The sequence below is a fragment of the Crinia signifera genome, unplaced genomic scaffold (genome assembly GCF_055691185.1).
Source record: "Crinia signifera unplaced genomic scaffold, ASM5569118v1 HAP2_SCAFFOLD_175, whole genome shotgun sequence".
Taxonomy (NCBI): domain Eukaryota; kingdom Metazoa; phylum Chordata; class Amphibia; order Anura; family Myobatrachidae; genus Crinia; species Crinia signifera.
The window spans coordinates 184,281-191,892 of record NW_028142068.1 but is presented as its reverse complement, the minus strand read 5'-3'; the positions used below and the strand labels follow the sequence as shown (position 1 = coordinate 191,892).

The following is a 7,612-nucleotide window of genomic DNA, read 5'->3' as shown; positions in this document are numbered from 1 at the left end:
CCTCTCTGGGAGAAGCAACCGCAGGCCGCTTTCAGGGGGTGTGGCGGAACAGACTCAACATTAGACCCCGCCCCCAGCCAACTTATACTGTAATTTGGCTTCTAATTGTGGTTTTACCTAACATTTACTGACTACCGGTACTCTGACAAGGGAGCGAGCGCAAAGAAGCCCCGTGCAGGTTCGGTGGCTCATCGGGCATTTAGCAGTCGGGATTCCAATGTCGGTATAGTGACTGTCGGGGGGCATCCGGCTCTTGTTATCATCTTTGTGCTTAATTCAATCTTATCCTCATGTATGTAACCCGAGAATGGGCTCCCTTCTCTGCACCTCCTCCATGCCTCCTCTCCTCCTCCTCTCCCCCTCTTCTTGTCTGCTCCTGGAAGGGAAGGAGAGGAGAAGGGAGAGCAAGAACGGAGGAGGGAGAGTGATGGAGAGGAGGAGGGGAGCATAGGAGAGGGGGAGAGGTGAAGCAGAGAAGGTAGAGCAGGAGAGGTGGTGAGGAGAAGGGGGAGGGGGTGAGGAGGTGTGGAGAAAGAGCGCAGAAGGGAGAGCCGTATACGCAGGCGCAGTGTACCTCTTGTCATCGGCGCTGAATGCTACATGATCAGCAATGGAATGCCGGGTTTTCTTCCCCTGCTCATGGGTCTGCTGCATTCTCTTTCCCAAGTGCTAGTCATCTCATCCTTCATCTTCCCGGCGCTGGGTCTTCTTTTCCTGCACCCCACAGCTGGGTCCCTGGCAGTCTGAGAGAGAGAGGAAAGTGGTGGAGAGAAGAGAGAAGAGGGAGAGGGAGAGGACAGGGGAGAAGGGAGTGCAGTGCAAGCTGGCACTGTGTACCTCACGATCAGCAGCAATGCTAGCAGGTATTTTTCCGCCCCTGCTCCCGGGTCTGCTGCATGCTCTCTCCTGCGGTGCTAGTCATCTCTTCCTGCTCCATCTCCCCGTCGCTGGGTCTTCTTTTCCTTCACCCCAGCAGTCTGAGAGAGAGAGAGCAGTGTGGGGAAATTGGTGAGGAGGAGAGAGATAGAGGGGAAAGAGAGAGCAGGGGAGAGGAGGGGAATAAGGGAAGAAGGAGCGGAGGAGTGGAAGAGGAGAGGGGGCAGAGGAGCGGAAGAGGAGAGGGAGCAGAATAGAGGAAGCAGAGGAGGAGGGGAAGCAGAGGAGAGGAGGGGGGATCGGAGGATGGAGAGTAGATGAGAAGATGGTGGGGGAGCTGAGGAAAGGAGGAGAGGGAAAGGAGGAGACAAGGGAGAGCAGGAGCAGAGGAGGGAAAGTGAAGGAGAGGAGGAGGGGGAGCAGAGGAGAGGGGGTGAGGAGGATGGGAAGTGGAGGTGTGGAGAAGGAGCGGAGAAGGGAGAGCAGTATACACAGGTGCTATGTATCTCTTGTCATCGATGCTTCATTCTACATGATCAGCAGTGATGGAAACACCATGTTTTCGGCCCCTGCTCATGGGTCTTCTGCACTCTTTTTTCCCCAGTGCTAGTCATCTCCTCCTGCTCCAACTCCATGGCGCCGAGTCTTCTCTTCCTGCACCCCAGCACGAGGTCACCGGCAGTCTGAAAGAGAGATAGAGAAGTGTGGGGAAATTGGTGAGGAGGAGAGAGATAGAGGGGAAAGAGAGAGCAGGGGAGAGGAAGATAGGGGTTGTGGAGGAGGGGGAAGTGGAGGAGAGGAGGGGGATCAGAGAAGAAGGAGCTGAGGAGGAGTGGAGGTGAGGAGGAGGGGGGCAGAGGAGGATGGGGAGCAGAGTAGAGGAAGAGTTAGAAGGGAGAGCAGAAGAGCAGTGGAGGGGGAGAGGGGGTGCGGAGGAGGGAAGCATAGAAAAGGAGGAGGGGAAGCAGAGGAGGGGAATCGGAAGAGAAGGAGGTGGTAAGGGAGCGAGGATTCAGTATGAAATCCCGGCGGTCGGGATCCCGGCGTTCAAAATCCCGACGCCGGAATCCCGACCGCCAAAATCCCGACAAGGGGGGGACGTGGATCGCTTGCCACGGTGGTAAGGGAGCGAATATATACACACATATACACACACACACAGCGCCATCAATTTTATTTTAAACAAACAAAATAACAGAAGGGGGGACATTATGGTGTTACCGTGTACCTATAACATATTTAAAAAGTATGCCTTAACCCAGTGGGGTCAAAGTCACGGCCCTACAGCTGTTGTGGAAGTACACATCCCTACATGCCCTGCCACAGATTTTATATAATGGATCGCTAAAATCTGTGGCAGGGCATGCTGGGAAGTGTAGTTCCACAACAGCTGGAGGGCCATGAGTTTGACACCACTGCTAAACCCCTTAATGCCCATTACATGTAATCACAACCTGTGAAGGTATCCGCGTCCGCTCGCCACGCTTCGGGCTCGGTGGCTCGCTGCACTCGCCACACTATTCTATTCTCAACTCCACGCCGACGTGGATAGTAGGGGTATGAAAAGGTCGGGGGACGCGTACCGCCGCCCCTCACGGGCTCGCTGCGCTCGCCACGCTTCCGGTTCGCGTTGATCGTGCGGGTGTCGTTACCAATTTTGGGGGCCATTTCACTGTACAGGGTGCCTATTTGGGCTCTGTGGCCCATTTAACATTGGTTCCTATGGCAAAATCGCGTTGATTGAGGCATTGAAGTGAAAAATCGCGTCCATTGAAAAATTTAACATTGATCCCTATGGGAAATCGCGGGCATCGCGGCCATCGCATCGCACCCGTTACTGTAGTGCATGCGATGGCCGCGATGCCCGTGATGGGCGCCGTGCTAGGTAAAGAGTACCAAATAATGTTTACACTCCTTTTGGAGGATGTGAGGTGAGACAGGGAGATTGTCGTGCTGTCCCTACTAACCCTAACCTTACAGAGGCAGCGGTATTCCTCAGCTCAGTTGCTGTCCGCTTCTGGGTGGAATCTTCTGTTGCGGCTTTGGTCCCAGGACGCGGCTTGCTGACGTCAGCGACTGGCGTGTCGGTACTTCGGGCAGCAGCAAGATGGCTTCTCCTCTCCTTAAGTCTCCAACGCATTTCATGCCTCGCTTGGCACTTTATCAAGGTGGGGTGACTGATAGAAGTTGCTCCCTGTATGTAAGGAAATGAAGTAGAAATTGACATCCAATTTTAACATTTCTCTTTCAATGGTCCTGGTGACACAGCTCAACACTGGGATGTAGGAGGGTCCGAAGGAGCCAGGCACCTATCCTAAATCTTTTAGAGGGTGGGCTCTCCCCTACTGCATCCCGGACTCTTCAGTTCGTGTTAGGTGCCCACTGGAGTGGGTGCTATTCTAAAGAGCTGCGGGAGCAGCTGAAGAATTAGAGTAGTTAGGGGATTTTTATTATTTTATTAATTTTCACTCTAGCTAGGTAGGCACAGTGTGAGGATTCTTCTAGTGAATCCTCACACTGCTAGCGCAGCAGGAGCTGACAGAAGCGTGTCCTGTCAGCTCACTGTGCACAAGGGAGACGCTGTCTGGCCTCCCTGTGCAGCGCTTACAGCTTCTTTTAAGAAGCTGCCTGGGCTCTGGAGCGTCCTGAAACCGGCTTCACGTTTAGGTGGGGATCATGGGGGACAGGCGCTCCGTGATGGCGGCGGCCATTTTCTGCGGAGCTTACACACTGAGCTCCTGATATGAGAGGACAGCAGTGTTGTTACAGGCATGTTCCAAGTGGTCCCCAGCCGAGGGGGAGATACTGGAACTAGGAAATCCTACTAACGGAGCGGCTGACTGGGGGTGGTTGGCGCCAAAAGTCACGGACCCCGCAGCAGCAGGGACTTGGTCTCTTCCCTCACTCTGGTTTTGACGCCTTTCAGAACGCTTGCAGCGGAGCTGAGCTGGCTTACTGATCCTGACAGAGTGTTTGGATTTCCTGGGCATCGTTTCCCCGCATCTGAAACCGACAGACAGATAAGTGACTGCGTGCATTAACCCTGTATAATCGCTGTTGTACATTGTATGCACTGTGTGGGTTACTTTACATCATGTCTGAGCAACAAGCTGTGGTTTTGGGGGAGGGAGCCCTTATTACACTGAGCGCTTGTAATGTGTGTACACAGAAATTTACACCTGAGCAGATGGCCAGTGTATTACCTGCGCTGCTGTGAGACCCGTGGGGAGTGAACCCCAGAGGGCAGAGCAGATTGAACCCGCGTGGGCTAGTGCCCTGGGCATGTCAGTTAATGCCTTAGTGCAATTGTTGGACAGACAGGGTGATGCCTTGGTAATATCTCAGAGACCTATGTCATCATCGCAGCAGTCCTCTGGCTCCTTGCCTCTTACCCAGGCAGATCCTGCATTCATACAGGTGATGCAGGATACTGCAAAGGGGATAAACAGGTTTAGTGATTTACTAGATAAAATTGATGTTGATGCTGTAGGGACCCCTAAAAGGTCTTACTCGGTGCCTTTATTGGTAGATGAAGAGAAGGGAGCGTATACTGATATCCCCTGGGAACAGGGTGATGATTTGGAAGATTCCTCTGCTGCAGGAGTTGAGGATCTTATTACGGCTGTAAAACAGGCTTTAAAACTTTCAGTGGAGGATAAAACTCCTGCTAAAGGTGTGTTTAAACGACAGCGTAAGGAAGCTGTTACTTTTCCTCCTGATGAAGGTTTACAGGAATTGTTGGAAGGGGCTTGGAAAACCCCTGATAAAAGGCTGCAGATGCCTAAGAGATTCCTAAGTCTGTACCCCATGCCAGAGTCTCATACGGAGCTCTGGGAAAAAGTGCCAGTTGTGGATGCTTCTGTGGCACGTCTGTCTGAGGCTACTGTATTACCAGTACAAGGGGGTGCAGCTTTCAAAGATCCTGTGGACAAAAAGCTGGAGGGTAACCTCAAGGCTATATTTGAAGGGGTGGGATTCACCCTACGTCCTCTTATTGCTTCAGCCTGGGTCTCTAAGGCCATGATTGAGTGTGGGCTGGTGATTTATGCACCATTTTACATGCTGATCCTGGTGTATTGCTGCTGGCGGAGAAGCTTAAGGCAGCTGCAGAGTATGTGTTGGAAGCGGAGGAGGAAGCGCTCAAGATGGCGACCAGAGTGTCCACAGTATCTATCAATGCCAGGAGAGTACTCTGGCTTAAGGCCTGGGAAGCAGACAATGAGTCTAAGAAGGCCTTAGAAACATTACGGGGGGCGTCTATCACATTTCAAGGACGCATGGGCTTCTCTAGACCAGGATGCCTGGGTGTTAGGCATTATAGCCCAGGGTTACAAAATTCCCTTCAAAGGTCTTCCTCCGAGAAGATTTATCCCCACGTCTTTACCAAAGGAAGCTCGGCTCCGTACAGCTCTGTTAAGAGCAGCTCACTCCCTGTTAGAGAAGGGGGTGGTAATTCCGGTTCCCAGGGCAGAGTGGAAGAAAGGCTTTTATTCCACTCTGTTTCTGGTGCCCAAGCCAGACGGGTCTTTCAGACCAATACTAAATTTGAAGTCTCTAAATGTCCATTTATGGGTAGACCATTTCAAAATGGAGTCTCTACGGTCAGTGCTCCTGAGCCTGGACCAGGGAGATTTTTTGGCGTCCATGGATGTCCAGGACGCATATCTTCATGTTCCTATACACCCAGAACATCAGGCCCTGTTGAGGTTTGCAATAGGAGACCTGCATTTACAGTTCCAGGCGTTGCCCTTTGGTCTGGCCACTGCGCCAAGGGTATTCACAAAAATAATGTCTGTGATGGCGGCTGTGCTGCGGCTCAGGGGAATCACAGTAATACCTTATTTGGACGACCTGCTGTTCAAAGCAGAGTCAGCAGACAAGTTACAGAGTCATTTGGCAGAAGCCATCAGTTTTTTGCAGGCTCACGGCTGGCTTTTAAACTTACAAAAGTCACAGTTGGTGCCGTCACAGAAACTCCAATTTTTGGGAGTCATTCTGGATACCCATCTACATCGGGTATTTCTTCCGGAGGCAAAGGCCAGGGATCTGGTCTCCTTAGTCCAGGAGATTCTCAGCTCTCGGAGCACATCAGTGTGGAGGTGCCTCAAGCTGATGGGGAAAATGGTGGCGTCGTTCGAGACGCTGCAGTTTGCCAGGTTCCACTCTCGGGTGTTCCAGTGGAACATCTTGACGGTTTGGTCAGGAAACACACAGACCATGAAGTCAGAGCAGATAGTGCTGCCTTCGGATACTCGAGACTCTCTGAAATGGTGGACGGACGTGGATTCCCTTCAGTGGGGTCGGTCACTGCAGACTTGGAACTGGCTGGTAGTAACTACCGACGCCAGCCTGAGGGGCTGGGGGGCAGTAGTCTTGGACCTGCGGCTGCAGGGCTTGTGGACTCCAGAGGAGTCTGCTCTTCCGATCAACATCTTGGAGCTGAGAGCTGTCTGGAAAGTGATCTCTCTGGCGGGAGAAAGGTTACAGAACCTCCCTTTAAGGATTCAGACCGACAATGCCACAGCTGTGGCGTATCTGAATCACGCAGCAAACTGGCCATGTGGGAGGTGTCCAGAATCCTCCTGTGGGCGGAACAGAATGTTCCAGCAATATCAGCTATATTACCAGGAGTGGAGAATATAGAGGCCGACTTCCTGAGCAGGAAGGAGCTCAAGGAAGGGTAATGGAGTTTAAACCCTCAAGTATTTCATCAGATCACCTTGAAGTGGGGAACTCCGGATGTGGACCTGATGGCATCCAGGTTCAACCATCAGGTGCCCAGGTTTTATGCCAGAACAAGGGATCCACTGGCAGAAGCAGTGGATGCCATGACTATCCCCTGGGAGGGGAATCTCCTTTATGTTTTTCCGCCAGTTCCATTACTGGCGAGACTCTTAAAGAAGATACAGGCACAGGCGATTCCGGTGATCTTAGTGGCCCCAGATGTCCTGGTACTCGAGGCTTCTCAGATTGTCTGTGGACTCGTGGCGTCTACCTCTGAGGCCAGACCTGTTAAGGCAAGGACCGTTCAATCATCTGGATTCAGCTCGGTTAACTTTGACGGCCTGGCTATTGAGACCGCCATTCTAAAGAATAAAGGATTCTCAGATGCAGTGGTTAACACTATGATAAAGGCCAGGAAATCAGTGTCCTCGACAAATTATTATAGGGTCTGGAAGACCTACATTCGATGGTGTGAGAGACGAAAGGCTCATACATCACGTTTTAAGTTGACAAAGATGATGGAATTTTTGCAGGATGGATTTTCTTCTGGCTTAAGCCTTCAATCATTAAAGGTGCAGATATCGGCCTTGTCCATCTACTTCCAGAAAAAGATTGCTATATTACCGGAAATTCTAACTTTTCTACAAGGGGTGTCTCGGTTGAAACCTCCCTACAAACAACCAGTAGCGCCTTGGGACTTGTCACTGGTTTTGGAATGCCTTCAGAAGGCACCTTTTGAACCATTAAGGTCGGCGGACCTTAAGTTTCTCACATGGAAGCTGGTATTCTTGTTGGCAGTGGCATCAGCGAAGAGGGTGTCGGAGTTAGGAGCATTGTCATGCAAGTCTCCTTTCCCAGCTCTCCCTTTCCCCTCTTTTGCTCTCCTCACCAATTTCCCCACACTTTTCTCTCTCTGACTGCCAGTGAACCTGTGCTGGGGTACAGGAAGAGAAGACCCAGCGCCGGGGAGATGGAGCAGGAAGAGATGACTAGCACAGAAGAAGAGAAAGTG

General features: G+C 51.8%; 1 long non-coding RNA gene across 1 annotated transcript; it reads right to left on the bottom strand.

Annotated features, from left to right (window-relative positions):
• Positions 1 to 858: 858 nt before the first annotated feature.
• Positions 859 to 3,360, bottom strand: LOC146053722 (uncharacterized). The gene is made up of 3 exons (XR_014467758.1): positions 2,850 to 3,360; positions 1,368 to 1,559; positions 859 to 977 (listed from the first exon to the last, which is right to left on the bottom strand). It is a non-coding gene; the product is annotated as an uncharacterized LOC146053722 (long non-coding RNA).
• Positions 3,361 to 7,612: the final 4,252 nt, after the last annotated feature.